General features: G+C 46.4%; 1 long non-coding RNA gene across 1 annotated transcript; it reads left to right on the top strand.

Annotated features, from left to right (window-relative positions):
• Nucleotides 1–5,512: 5,512 nt before the first annotated feature.
• Nucleotides 5,513–10,314, top strand: LOC309855112. The gene is made up of 3 exons (XR_014306627.1): nt 5,513–5,678; nt 7,245–7,323; nt 9,272–10,314. It is a non-coding gene; the product is annotated as an uncharacterized lncRNA (long non-coding RNA).
• Nucleotides 10,315–15,609: the final 5,295 nt, after the last annotated feature.

The raw sequence follows: 15,609 nt of genomic DNA, 5'->3' as shown, positions 1-15,609 counted from the left end.
GTGTCCCCTCCCAGAGGCTGTCAGGAGAAGCCCCGGCACCCGTCCGCGCCCTGGGGCCACGCCCTGGGGCCACACCCCGGAGCCCCTGAACCCACAGGCCAACTTGAACTTGAGAACTCGCGAGCATCTCCACACGGGCTTTTGCAAACCGCGAGGTTGGCTCAGTTTTCCTCCTGTTGGCTGAGCCCGAGAACCACGCACAGCTCTCTGTCCTTGGCCACGGGCAGCCCGCGGTCTCAGGACACCTGAAGGGCAGAGCTTGGACTTCGGGGTTTTTTTTGTCCCCCCCCCCATTTCCTCTTGTCATAACCTAACTCCGTCGGGGCAGAGCTTCCGAGTACTAAATTGCCTTTTAGCCACTGGAAAGGGGGTAGCATGATCCGTGGAGAAAACGGAGGATGATGGCTGACACTCCCCCCACGGAGGAGAATGGGCAAGATGGGCTTGGAGACCGGGGGTCAGCCAACCCCAGGAAATGTCACTCTTTACAGTCACTTTGTTCTCCTTGAGTCAAGAGCCACTGTCCTAGGTCCCGGCCCCGGCAGCCTCATCGCAAGCCTGCCACCGCCTGTTCTCCGGGCCGTGGCTGGTGACAAGACCAAGGAAGTCTATGCGGGAGCGTAGGTAAGGTGGTTTGGGTTGGGAGAGCTTCTCTGCAGTTCCGGTACCAGGGAGATCGAAAGATAAAATTAAATCTCTCTCCTGCCAAGGAGGAGGGCCTGGATCTCGGGCAGCAATCATGCTACAGAGGGGGTTTCCTACCTGGATGGCCACTTAGCTGCCCTGGGCAGGGAGGGTCCAGCCACCGAAAAGCTTAGTGGGGTGTCACCTCTAAGGGCTGGTGAGGTTTTTGTGGCTCCTCCTACAAACAATGCTCTCTATCCCCATAAACTGGTGTAATAGCCTCTTCGCTTTACTGCGTGGTGCTGGCTGTTCAAGTACTTACTTCTTGATTCTTAGCCCATTTGCTTTCCATTAGCAGTAATTCCAAGCCTGGAAAACTCCAATTACTAAGTGATAATAGAAAAGCTGCTCTGCCTGGAGTTCTCTGGAGCGTCAGGGTCCAGAACCAGCCCGGGTCCCGTGTACAGCCCCGTGATGATCGTACGGTTGCCATGAGAACGAGACATCCGGCCAAGCCCTGGGTGGAAGGCCCCGGGACCGGGGCAGGGAGGGAGGGGGCGTCTTAGCAGGTGTCTGCCCCACAGGGTCCTCGGAAGCTGGGTGAAACGAGAAAGGTGCCCTTGACACCGTCCAAGGCACTCGGGTGGAGAAGTGGCATCTGGAGGAACCGAAGCATGAGACAGGGTGCTGAATGCGTGTTTCTTTGACTTCTTGGGCTGGGGGCAAGGGTGTTCTCGAGTTGGGAGCAAGGATGTCGGGGGAGTGAGTGTGTGGGGGAAAGGATGGGGGTGAAGTCAGGTGGGGCAGCTCAGAACTTTGCCCAAACAGAGGAGAAATTCTCTGTGGCCCCTGAGGACCGCACATAGAGGGGGGTGGCCGGTTTTGTTTTTGTTCTTTATTGTGTTAAAACACACAAAACATAAAATTTGGCATTTTAATCATTTCTGAGTATGTAATTCAGTAATACATTCACGTTACTGAATCCAATCTCCCGAACTTTTCATCTTGTGAGACTGAAATTCTGTATCTGCTGAACAGCTCTCATTCTCCCCCTCCCCCGCTCACAGCTCCTGGTAATCACGTGCTACTTTCTGTCGCTATGGCTTTGAACCACCCTAGAGAGCTTGTATAAAGGCAACCGAACAGTGTTCCCCCTTTAGTGACTGGCTGACTTCACTTAGCAAAACACTCTAAGGTTCATCCGTGGTAGCAAGTATCAGGATTTCCTTCCTTTTTAGGGCTGAATAACAGTCCACCGTATCGCTAATCCGTGTTTTGTTTCTTTGTTGATGGACTGTCGGGTTCCTTTCATTTCTTGGCTGTTGTGATTAGCACATGACTCTCTTGGGAGAGGACACAAGTCAAATGTTATAGCAACACTTAGGGGCCCCATTTTGGCTCCTTCTAGAAAACTGGCCACTCTCTCCTCCTAATATTTCTTGCCCTTGGCACAAGCTCCCTACACCCTGATCAGCTTCGTCCTGACTTCTTACTCTCCACGGCTCCCTCCATATGACCCCATCTCCCCCCTCCTTCTGGCCTTCAGGAATAACTATCTTTTTTTTTCCATTTCTGCCTTAACCTTAAAACTACTCCCCACCTCTTGCTTGTTTCACTACCAAGCCCTTCTGCTGAATTTCACCAAACACCAGCCTTGCCTCTCCCCAGTTTTTCTACAAATGTTGTCCACCGCAAAATCCTCTTCTAGATATACTAGAAAGGCAGACTTGTCTAACTTTTATCTATCTCACACCCAGGGACCAACAGATCCCAACAGACAAACAGATGGTAGCATTTCTGGTGTTTTGGGTTTTTTTTGTTTGTTTGTTTAGACATTTGTACACCTATCCCCCTTGGAAAACTCACAAGTCATTGTCACTACCGTCCTGCAAAAACACGGAGGCCTTCTCACCTGAGCAAATCCCACCCGAAACGTGTGTCCTGCCTAACAATGAAAAGTAGCAAAAAAAAGCCAGGAGCCTGTGCTCTTTCTCGCTGGCCCCTTGGAACTCACTTTTCTGAGTGGCTTCTCACTCAAATTGTCAATTATGGTATAAGCCACATTTTTTTTTTCAGATTTTTTTTTAATTAGCAGATCTGAGTTTTCAGAGCAATTTTAGTTTTACAGAAAGCTCCACATGATCCCCTTGATTCTCTGCCCCACACCCCGAGAAATTCTCCTATTCCTAACATCTTGCATTGGTGTGGCAAATTGGTTACGATCGACCATCCGATATTGATACACTATTATGAACTAAAGCCTATGGTTTACCTTAGGGCTCGTTCTGTGTTGTACGTTCTATGTGTCTTGACATACACAGAATGACACGTAGCCCACAGTATCACGCAGAATTCTTTCGCTGCCCACCCCCAGATTCCTTAACCACCTATTCATTCCTCCCTCCCTCTGAACCCCAGCAGCAGCCATATTTAACATGGCTTTGGAACAATTTTCATGAGACTTGCTGCTAATAGTCTCTGATATGTTTGGCCTCATGTGTCCTCGCTTAAATCCAAAAAAAAAGGGAGGGGGCATTGATGGGACAGAGTGAACTCTAGTTCTCCTGCCAAGGTTTCTGTCTGAGAGGCCACACAGCAGGAGGTTGGAGCAGAAAGCTGACTTACAAATCTTCTGTGTCATTGAGAAAATATTTCTCCTGTGTCATTGAGAAAGATTGTTCATTGCAAAAAACGGGGAGGGTATGTCTTCTTCTGACACACCATTCCAAAACAATGTAATGAAAGAAATGTTTGTTATTTGGAAAATGGTTGTATGTAAGCTATTAGATGATCAGAATTTTTTTTCTCCATACAGGTCTCAGTTGTGATCAGCTCTCCCCTGGCCTTCCTGGGCCTGGATCCTGAGTCTAAGCCCTTCTGCTTTCCTTCCTCTGAGCAGCAGCTCCAAGACTCACTGGGAGATGTCTCTATCCTGCTGTCTTAGAACCAGTCCCAGGTCTTGGCCCCAACTAGTGTGGGTTATACCCTGGCCCTTCCCAGTCCTGGTTATCATGTTACCTGCCTGAAAACCCAGCCCCTGGAGAACAGGTAGCCTTCCCTCTCGCCGGCAGTTCCCCTCTCCAGGCCCTGCCCTAGTGGCTGGGGCTCAATCACCTAAAGAGCCTTCTGCTCAGGTCATGATCCCAAGGTCTTGGGATGGAGTCCCTCATCAGGCTCCTTGCTCAATGGGGAGCCTGCTTCTCCTTCTGCCTGCTGTTCCCCCTGCTTGTGCTCCCTCGCTCTCTGACAAATAAATAAAATATTAAAAAAAAAAAAACAAACACCTTTTTATTCAGAACTGCTCCCCGCCCAGGCCCTATTCTAGGCACTGGGGAGTCAACAGAGAAGTAGAGAGACTTGGCCCCTCCTGTTTTGGGGGGAGACAAGTAGAAAACAAAACAAAATAAGCCAACACACAGAATAATGCGGAAGGAAGGCAGTTGGGTGCTCTAGTAGAAACGGGGTGTGGGGCTGCGAGGAGGGCTGGGAGGCAGGGTCGGCATCTCGGAGGAGGAGGACCTGAACTAAGTGTGGCGTTGGCCGTGCCCCTGCAGGAAGGAGAAATTCCAAGTGCAGCAGCCTTGACCTGGGAGAGAGCGTCAAGAAACAAAATAGCAAGCCTGGAGCATCAAGAACAGGGTAGAAGGGAGGCTGAATATGCAGCCGTGGAGGAGAACCCCAGACTGGGTCTTTACTGCCTGCTTCAGCCGCAGAGCCAGCTTCAAGGCACCATACAGCCCAGTTTCCCCGCCAGGGCACCGGCCTCCGAGTTGCGAAGCCCGTGTTCTGGTTCCACCTCCCAAGCTGTGCAAGCCCCAAGAGGCCCCTTAAGTGCACGCCCCTTACCCACAGAGAAAAAGTGCAAGACCAGAGGCTTGGACTCTCCTGTCCTCAGGCGACAACTGTGCCGCGCCCCCGCAGCCCCCAGCGCGGACTCGCAGAGGAGCGCTCTGTCCAGGCGCCCTGCTTGCATTTCCAGAGCCTAGGATCTTCCCTGCAAACCTGCTGCCATTCCCGAGAGGGTGGAACCCTGCCAAGCGTCGTCCAGGGACACTAACAACTCACTTGGCCGGTGAGCAATGTCACCATCGTGTCCAAGAGAGGACAGGCAGGAGGAGCGAGCAAACAGGCAGCAAGCCCACTCGCAGACAATGAGGCTCTTAAGAGTCCTGACTGCGCGGGGCTGGAAATTGAAACATCACCCCAGTTCGGCAGGGGGATCGCACTAAAGCAGGCTGGCACGACATCAGACAGCAGGTAACACGGCTGCCCGCGCCCAGGTTCCAGCTGGCCTCCTAACTGGGCCAAAGCACCTCGAGCGTTCCGAAGCCCTCAGTTCACGGTCACGGCCACCGGGGGCTGAAACAACGAAGCCTTTACTCAATTAAACTGGGCTTTCCAAGGCAGCATGTTGGCCCTCCCCGGAGGGGCCAGGGGCTGACTCTTAGATCTGCTCTGCCCTGGAGACCCACATCCGGGCTGCAAACCTGGGGGTGAGGGGGTGTCTGGAGCTTGCGCCCCAGGCCTGCACCTGCTAGGCCCCGGCGCTCTGCCCCTCCCTCCTCGCTCCTGAGCGGGCGGGCTTAACTGGGGTGTTCTTGAGATGGGGGAGGCACGCTCCGCAGTGAGTCCTCTCTGTAGCCACATGCCTAGCCCTCAGCACGAATGCGCCGCGCCGCTCTGAAATCGGGGTTCCGCTGCTGTTTGATAAAGAACCCTATACCGGGGAGGGAGGGGTAGCACCTGTCCCAAGGCGGCTCAGTACCTCTTTCCTGCCTGCCACAAGCCGGAGCTCCATTTGGAAACCCAGCCCCTGCTTCCTTCCGCTTTTAAAGATATTAGTAGTTATTTCATCACAATATGCCAGGGCGGACAGAGATGCATCTCCACCCCCTGCCCCCTTCGACTGCGCCCGCAGCACAGGGCTGGAGTCAGGGGCAGGCGTATTCCTGCCAGGCACTTTTCCCACCGCGGACAGCACCTTCCTCCCACCCGCCCTGGGTGTTAACACCGGACCTGCCTCACTCAGCATCCCGGGGATGCGGTACAGCGAGGTAAGGGACACGGAGTCGTGGGCGTCACTCAGTGAAGTCAGGATGGGGGGGGGGGGGCTAAAGGAGGGTTGCACTGTGCCCTTCCCCAGCCGGAGTTTCCCTCTCAGATGCCAGCGCCGAGAGCCGGGGGGTGGCACTGCATCTGCTCGCGGCTCCCCTCCATTCCTGACTCCTCCAGGAGGAGGAGGGAATCAAGGTCACAAAGCAGGCGGCGAACATGCTCACAGTACGGAGTTTCTTCTAAGTAATACTTTTCTGATTCATTTCATTAAGAAATTAAATAGTTGATCCATTTGAACTCTCATTAATAGATATTAAATGTTGCTTGTTATAAAAATGCTAATAAATCATTAGGTTTTTTAAAAATTAACCACCAAATGGCTAACAAATTAAATTTGAATAATTAAGTCTGATATTCCTAGAGAGGGATCACAGAGGGTGGTACATTAGAGAACCTGTTTTTATTTTGTTTGGTTTTAAACAAAAGGAGCCCGTGCTGACTGCTAGCTCCTGGCTGCCTGGCCCCCTTCCAGAAGGCCATGAGCATCTGTGAACAGCTGCCTGGGGGGGTTGGGGGGGGTGCCGCAGTTTGGAGGGTGGCGGGGCTACCTGGGCTGCCGGGCTGCATCCGTGACCTCGGCCTCATTAGTCCTCGCTCTAACCAGCTGCGCTAATCAGCGCCGACATGTGTTGTTCAAGTGTTGATGGCTCTGTTGCTTTTCGCCTCTTCATGGGCTGCCAGAGATAATTAAAAGCCCTAACTCCACCTCAAAGATGGCCAATCAGCCTCATCTGGAGTTAGAAAAACTATTGTCCCCACTCAGTGAAAAGGAAGCAGGAAAGAAGAGGGCCCCAGGAGAGGACTGAGGTTTTTTTTTGAGAACTCAGAGCCCACCTTTCCAGTAGCCTGCCTGGATGGCTGCTAAGCTCCAGAGGAAACCTCCATCCTCTTGAAACACGATGTTGTTACTCGATTCAATGCACTGTCTTTTATTAACATTTGAACACAGGGGTATTAAATTAGAAAAGAGTATGTGATATTCTAATTTGCAAAACCATCATGGACTGTTTCCTTGGTTGAGCTGCAGCAAACCAAGCTAGCCTGGTATGTGTATCAAGGTTTGGTCTTTTTTTTTTTTCCTTCTCTTATACTGAAGATATTAATCATATCTTGCATACTCACTATGATATTAGAGGAGATAAAATCACAGGGGAAGAATTGAGGGGAAGAAGGATCAATTCTTAAAAAAAAAATAAACAACAACAAAAAAAACTCAGCCCATGTCACCAAGCCAAGAAATGCATAAATACAAAGGGGCCAAGCCAACAGCTAACAGACAGTTCCAAGCGCCCGTTGTCATGGAGGGCAGTGGTTCTTAAAGCATGGTCCCCCAGACTCTCTCAGGGGTTCCATATTGTCTTAACTATTTTCATTGCACTACTGAAATGAAATGTGATTTGCTCTTTTCACTGTGTTGATATTTACATGGATGAGACAAAGCAGTGGTGGGAAAAGTGCTGCTGAATCAAGGCAGGCACCAACCTGTGTTCCTGTGGTTCACACAGGAGGGGCAGACAAGAAGGAAAAAAGGAGAAAACAGGCCTGTTTCACTTAAGAATGTTCTCAGCGAAGCCTGAAAAAAAGGTATTATTTGTACTAAATCTTAACCCTTGAGTCTCTCTAACATTCCCTGCATGAGATGAGGAGCAGGCACAAAGCACCTGTAGTGGTCGGTGATTGTCTCCAGGAAAAGCGCATTCTTGGTTGTTTGAGTTGCAAGCTGAACTTGCCTCTTGGTTCATGGAACATGTTTACCAGAAAGACTGACAGACCATGGTTACTCAGGTTTGCATATACGAAAATGTTTTCTTAAAAACGAATGAAGTAAGCCTATCACCTCAAGGCAAATGAAATGATAAAACTCAAGCTTTGAAGATAAATTGAAGTTAGAATTTTGGAAAATTTGTTATCTGGCACTGTGAGCTTGACAGTTTCCCAATACTTCAAAGACTTTTCTAACAAGATCAGCTGTGATATTTATATAAATGTGATTTGGGGATACAGTATAATGAAATGTGTTAACATTTAGAAGATCTATCTAATTCAGTGAACCATCCCTCTCCAAATGACCAATGTTGCATCACACACCGGTAAAACATGGACTTAGTGTAGAAGATAGACCACTGGATTTTCGTGTCACTATTGTTCACTGATTCGGTTTTGGATTTCACATAGCAACTCATCTTAAGGGAAGTACCATGTATCAAATTGTGGTGTCCTTACAAAGAATATTTACTGGGCACCTGGGTGGTTCAGTCAGTTAAGCATCTGCCTTGAGCTCAGGTCATGATCCCAGGGTCCTGGGATCAAGCCCCACATCAGGCTCTCTGCTCAGTGGTAAGTCTGCTTCTCCCTCTCCCCCTCACTCTGTGATCTCTCTTGCTCTCTTTCAAAAATAAATAAATAAATAAATAAATAAGTAAAATCTTAAAAAAAAAAAAAGAATATTTACAGTTTCTGAAAAAGCTATTAAAATACTCCTCCCTTTTCCAGCTATGTTTCCGTGAGTAGCCAGATTTTCTTCCCACACTTCAACTAAAATATCACCAGACAGCAAGTACGCACAGAAACGAGAATCTGTTTTCTATTAAAACTCTTTAAAAAAAAGAGTTGTAAGACAGTGCTACTCTTCTCCCTAAATATCATTTATTGTTTGGAAAACAGTTGTTTTTCAAAGATGTATTTGTGTTAACATACAAAGGGTTTATTATTGCTATTTAAAATGAATTAATACATTGTAAAAACTCATTTTAATCACTAACATGGTACATATCCATAGCTATAACCCACATAAACAAAAGTGCTTTGGGGTCAAAATTTTTTTTAAACAAGGAACATTCTTATTTTCTTCCCTTCTGAGGAGAACTCTTGGGATTTACTCTCTTAGCAACTTTCTTATATATCCTACAGCAGCGTTACCTATGGTCATGCTGCGCATTGTATCCTTGGTACTTATATATCTCGCCCAATAGTTGTTTTCTTGGTGTTTTGTTTGTTTTTAATCTTGCCCAATAAAGGGAGTGGAAAAGGGCCTTTTAAGAGTGGAAAGGAGCCCTGAGACCAAAAAGTTTGAAAACTGCTGCTTCTAAGGAAACCTAGTGTAAGACAGCGGGAGGAAAGGGCTCTCCTAAGATAAGCAGTGCCACTATGGAAATGTTCCAGGTCAAAGAAGCTAAAGCGACAGGAAAACGGAATGTAATTCCACCCTCTAGACTGATCTCGTGCTTCTGTGCCGTAAAGAAAAATTTTAAGCCAACTGACAAAATTGGAATGTGAATGGGTAAAGTATCGTAACATGCTAAGTTTGCTGACGTCATAAATAGGTTGTGGTTATAGAGGAAGATATCTCCATTCTTAGGAAAGACACAATGTTTAGGGCACAAACTCCATTTTACAACTTGCCCACAAATGGTTGTGTGTGTGTGTGTGTGTGTGTGTGTGCATGCCTGTGTGTACGTGTGTGCACACACGGGTGCACCTGCGTTTTTTTATAGCTCCTCCCAACTAAGAAATGAATAATTTTTTTATGCAGGAGTTTTGAAAGTCAGCACAAAGGTCCACAAAATTCCCAGGAAGCAGATATCACTCTCCAACTCAACAAATATTTTAGCACCTAACGTGTGGAAAACAGCTAGGTAAACTGCGAAATTTGAGATGCCATTTCCCAAGCAGGGTGTACACCGCGGCCAACGTCATCACTAACAGCCGCCACTGCGAACCGCCCCCCACCCCGCAACCTCCGCTAGAGACATTGGAACGCAAGTGCTCTGCCGGCCTCCCCTTGCCGGGGAGGGTGGTCACGGGACCTGCGCACGACCAATGAGACACCAGCGAAGGCCTGCAGAGGAAGGTCTCTGCTTTCCTGCTAAAAGGACCCGCCCACCCCATCCTCCATCCCCTTGTTCTCAGGTGGAGTGGAGACCCCTGGAGCTTGACCAAACAAACCTGAAGACATAATGCTAAGGATAGTCAAGTGAAAATTCTTAAAAACTCCGGGTCTTGGGGCGCCTGGGTGGCTCAGTGGGTTAAAGCCTCTGCCTGTGGCTTTGATCATGATCAAAGGGTCATGATTATGATCATGATCATGTCATGATCTCAGGGTCCTGGGATCGAGCCCCACATCGGGCTCTCTGCTCAGCAGGGAGCCTGCTTCCTCCTCTCTCTCTGCCTGCCTCTCTGCCTACTTGTGATCTGTCTGTCAAATGAATACATACAAATCTCAAAAACAAAACAAAACAAAACAAAACAAAAAAACCCAGTCTTTGCTGAGCAGCTGAACCAGCTCCACCGAAAACTTACTTCTGTTCTTTCTTATGATGCGAGGAAAAAATATACCATTTGTTTAAGCCGCTGAGAGGGGTCTGTCCCTTCCAGCTGCACGTACCCCTGATGCCTGCTTATTCAGGAGAAAACGGGGAAGAGGCAGGAGAAGAAATAGGAAAGGCTGTATACCCCGAGCCGCTGTATGGAGAAAGCAGTCCCGTAACAAAAGGCCCATTAAAAAAGAGGGCCAAATGGCATTTTTTAACAATACCGAGGAGGTAACAAATTTCATTAACAAAAGTTAAAATAAAGAACCCCTGCAACAGCAAGCATTCTGTCGTGATTTAAGACCTGAAGAGGTCAAGACGGCCTCTAATCAGATGGGTTTAAATGGAAACATCATCTCTGGGTGCTCTGCCAAGAGTGTGTATTATTGCCAAATTCCTAATTCAAAACCATATATAAGAATGCTTTATCTGAAACGCTGAAGTTAAAAATAAGACATTTAAATAGTAATCTCCTTTCTCTCTGGAAAGATAAATGTGCCCATTAACCCTGGATGCTAACAGGAAGATTTCTTACACTCTATTGGATCATTTTTTTGTAAGACATTCACAAAGAAATCAGTACAGAAAAAATAATTTTGGAAGCTGGCTCTTGATCTTCTACTTCCCTGCATTAAAGTGCAATCAGGTTCATAACTTTTAAGTAGAAGTATTAAATGTGTGTATTAAATACCTGTGTGTGAGGTACAGTGCAAACACACACTGGGGCAGTGGGGCCCAAAGATACACAACACCTACTCTAGGGGAGTGAATCATCTAGTTAGAGCAGGAAGAAAGCAGCGTGGAAAGTTAAATGAAGTGTTTCAATAACAGTTCTAGACGGTAGAAGAGATGTCATAAAACAGCGCACGATTCATTGCCAGAAAGATTGTTGCTGACAATAGCTGCACAGGATTTGAAGAAAAAAAGTCCTTTTGAGCTGAGAAAGGCCTAGGGAGACTTTACGGAGAAGGCAGGATCCCAGCTCAGTTCGAGAGATGTAGAGCGAAGAAAACATATTAAGGGCCTCTTAGAAAGGATTTTTAAAAAAAACTACGTATATACACAATTACGTCCATATATATGCACACATATATACATATGCCTATATATACATAAGCTCCTCCAGGATGTTTAGGTGACTAGTGTAGGAAAGGAGGCACTCAGGGGCCCAAGTGGATGACGCCAGGTTGTAAAGAAACACTGGAACATTCAAGAGAAAATTTGGCCAAAAGCTGGAATCAATCCAAGTGTCCGCCAACAAATGAATGGGTAAACAAAATATGGTATACAGTGGAATATTATTCGGCCCTCAAAAGGAAAGTTCTGGCACACGCTCCAGTATGGATAAACCCTGGTAGCGCTGCTGGCTAAGTGAAATAAGCCAATCACAAAGAGAAAATTCTGCACGATTCCACTTTTATGATGTACCTAAGGTCACTGAATTCAGAGACAGAAAGAATGATGGCTGGCTGGGGGCTAAGAGGAAGGGGGAATGGGGAGTTAGCTGTTTAATGGCGACAGAACTTCAGCGTGGCAAGATGGAACGAGTTCTAGAGATGGATGGTGGTGATGGCTGCAAGATAGGAATGTACTTAATGCCACTGAAGATGGTACGTTTACATGCATGATACCACATTAAGGAGTATAGAATAGCAGCAGGCAAGTGAAGGTATAGACTGGGGTTCAAGGGGCGCGGGGTGGAGAGAAGAGATTTGGCAGTTGGCTACCACAAACAGGGGCAGCGCCTTTCCCAAGCTCCAGGCCTGTGAGCACCCCCACCATGGGCTCCACCCAGGAATTCCACGACTGAGTGGTGAGCAGGTGGGATAGAGAACCCCCCTCCCCATTTTCTTTGGAAATACTGAACTCAATTTAATTTAACAAAGGACCTTTAAAATCTTTTAAAATCTCTTGACCTCGGAAACGTTGGAAGAGCCAGATACCCGCAGACATGCTCTTCTGCCCCCTGTCCATTTCCCACTGGCCCTTCTCAGAGAATATGGACACAAAAGTAGACCACTCAACCCCAGGGAAAGTGCACAGGCACATGGACAGTGTACTATCTAGCTTAGCAAAGAGGTAGCCAGAGCCAGCTCGGCAAGATGGCGCCATCTGCATTGTTGCACCTGGTTGGGCTCCTGGCCTGGCTGGGCCCCTGAGTGGCTCCTCAGCTGGGCGAAGGCCTGTGTCTGAGAGCCACATGGCAAACACAACCGGTTGGAAGTCAAACTGACCTTGGGCCCGTCTGTCTTCTTGTGGCTCCATCGCATCAAACAACATAATGAAGATGTTTTAGAGCATAAAAGAAGAAATGGGTTGGAACAAACTTTGGAAATACTAATACAGCATGTTGCATAAAGTGATTAAAGTGGTTCTTTTGGATTCACCAAGACATTGAGTTAAACGTGAGAGGAAAAAATTTTATATGGATGTATGTCAAGTCAGCATTTGTGTTTCTCGTCATTACATGAGAAAAATCAAACTATGTCTGTATTCTTCAGATTACGTGTATTGTGACAAAGTGTAGAAAATGTCAATGCTAAGACCCATTATGAGAAATATTTGGATGTGGAAATTCCTGGGCTGATAACAGGGTCGGTGGTAATTAAGGACACATGAATAAGAAAACTTGTTTAGTTAACAGATTTTCTTCAATCACTGCTTAAGGATTTACTCCTTATAGCCACTCTTAACTTCTAATCAAAATAGTCTTCAGGGAGTAAGGGTGTAGAACTACTTTATCACTCAAAATACGAATAAGCCCAAATACTGTTTTCTTCTAGAGGCGCCATTTTGGTAAGTCAAAAACTAATGATGAATCTGACTACCAGGCCAAAAACAAACAAACAAAAAAAAAGGTAGCCAAATTGAGCTTCATCAAACAAACAATTGTCACCTAGCCATGGAGGTCATCTTGAACTGAAAACTAGGAAACCTCCAGGAAATCCAACTCACGCCCAGAAGACATTCAGCAACTACTTGGAGATGCATATATTCTAATGGTAAAATGGCTTTCGACCCTTCCAACAGTTATGAAGGAAAAATTGGACTAGCTCTAGGTCTTTTCAGAATTCATGGGGACCCATCAATTGGTCTAAATATGACAGGCTTTTTTCTATAAATGTGATCCTGGATCCAAAAAGTCCTGGGCCCAGGGATATTGTGCCCGCCTCCGCCAATGTGATCTGTAATTCTGCCCATTAGGGGGCTCTGGCCTCTGGAGCTCTGGTCTTCCCACTGAGTATTAGGCAAGGCCTCCTACAGTCCATGACTTGCTGACACTACCATTTTTTAAGTGCCCTTACTTTTAAAAACAGAAACGACTGAACTATGAATATTAAAACTTCTTATCAATGTCACCAATAGAACTACTTCCTCTGCATTCTTGCGTCCTTCTGCAACAATCCATTCTTCGACCTAAATATTTTTAATCCTTGGGTGGATATGGACGTCAGATCAGCTATTATGCCCGGCCCACGGGAAGTTTAGATCACTGGTCATCCAAGCCTACATTTTTATTCAAGCTCCTCTCAATTCCACAATTCGCTTGTGCCTTTATTTACCTCATTTGTAACTTAGGAAAAGATGGCTCATACGTGGGTCTTGTTGGGCTTCAGAAATCTTTAAGGACAGACTTGTAAGAAGAAAAAAAGAAGAAGAAGAAGAAAAGCGTGAAATGTGTCAGGGAAATGGAACTCCCATCATTTCACTCACAAATTTTGCCTTTTAAATGTAGTTCTTCTGCCAACAGTTCAGTGAAAGATCGTCTCCTTATTGTCATTTATTAGCCGTGACAGGGAGCAACACGGCTCTCAGATAGAGTCTCCCTTTGCCACAATTATCTAGTAATGCCTGCAAGGCAGAAGACGGCTCTAAACTCCTTCCTTCTGGAATGCTTCTCCCAAAGGCAATAGTTCAAAGCAAACCTCTATTAACTGGAACAGTGACATCTGTGGAATTCTCTGGATGGGAAGATCCCACCACTCCTGCAGTGATACCAGAAACTAAGACATAATTACTTACTCTCCCGTCACCAGGAAATCAAGTCCAGGCACTGTGTGTGTGTGTGTGGCAGCCTTATATACCCACACTGAGAGGATCACCACCCCGTGAACAACCAACCGCTGACTGTCAGTGGACATACTTCCTTCTTGGCGAGGATCTTTCCTTGTTCAGCTCCTCCCAACAGGGAAAAAAACAACTGTTTTTCCCCCACTAAAATTCCATGTAACCAGTGGGACACAAGATAAGACAGTACCAACATGAAATAAATTAGCTGCACTATTGGCTTATTAGCCTTTAGACGTATTTACGAATGTGACATAAAAATTACATACTCTTGATGATGACAGCTTTGTAATAGAGCTTGAAGTCCGGGATTGTGATGCCACCAACGTTGGCTTTCTTTTTCAATATCCCTTTGGCTATTCGAGGTCTTTTCTGGTTCCATATAAATTTTAGAATTATTTGTTCCATTCATCAAGACAGCATGGTACTGGCACAAAAACAGACCCATAGATCAATGGAACAGAATAGAGAGCCCAGAAATAGACCCTCAAATCTATGGTCAACTAATCTTCGACAAAGCAGGAAAGAATGTCCAATGGAAAAAAGACAGCCTCTTCAATAAATGGTGTTGGGAAAATTGGACAGCCACATGCAGAAAAATGAAATTGGACCATTTCCTTACACCACACACGAAAATAGACTCAAAATGGATGAAGGACCTCAATGTGCGAAAGGAATCCATCAAAATCCTTGAGGAGAACACAGGCAGCAACCTCTTCAACCTCAGCCGCAGCAACATCTTCCTAGGAACAACGCAAAGGGCAAGGGAAGCAAGGGCAAAAATGAACTATTGGGATTTCATCAAGATCAAAAGCTTTTGCACAGCAAAGGAAACAGTTAACAAAATCAAAAGACAACTGACAGAATGGGAGAAGATATTTGCAAACGACATATCAGATAAAGGACTAGTGTCTAGAATCTATAAAGAACTTAGCAAACTCAACACCCAAAGAACAAATAATCCAATCAAGAAATGGGCAGAGGACATGAACAGACATTTCTGCAAAGAAGACATCCAGATGGCCAACAGACACATGAAAAAGTGCTCCATATCACTCGGCATCAGGGAAATACAAATCAAAACCACAATGAGATATCACCTCACACCAGTCAGAATGGCTAAAATCAACAAGTCAGGAAATGACAGATGCTGGCGAGGATGCGGAGAAAGGGGAACCCTCCTACACTGTTGGTGGGAATGCAAGCTGGTGCAACCTCTCTGGAAAACAGCATGGAGGTTCCTCAAAATGTTGAAAATAGAACTGCCCTATGACCCAGCAATTGCACTATTGGGTATTTACCCTAAAGATACAAACGTAGTGATCCAAAGGGGCACGTGTACTCGAATGTTTATAGCAGCAATGTCCACAATAGCCAAACTATGGAAAGAACCTAGATGTCCATCAACAGATGAATGGATCAAGAAGATGTGGTATATATACACAATGGAATACTATGCAGCCATCAAAAGAAATGAAATCTTGCCATTTGC

The sequence above is a fragment of the Mustela nivalis genome (genome assembly GCF_964662115.1).
Source record: "Mustela nivalis genome assembly, chromosome: 20".
Lineage (NCBI taxonomy): Eukaryota > Metazoa > Chordata > Mammalia > Carnivora > Mustelidae > Mustela > Mustela nivalis.
Note: the sequence above shows the minus strand (reverse complement) of the source record. Positions and strands in the feature narration are given on the sequence as shown.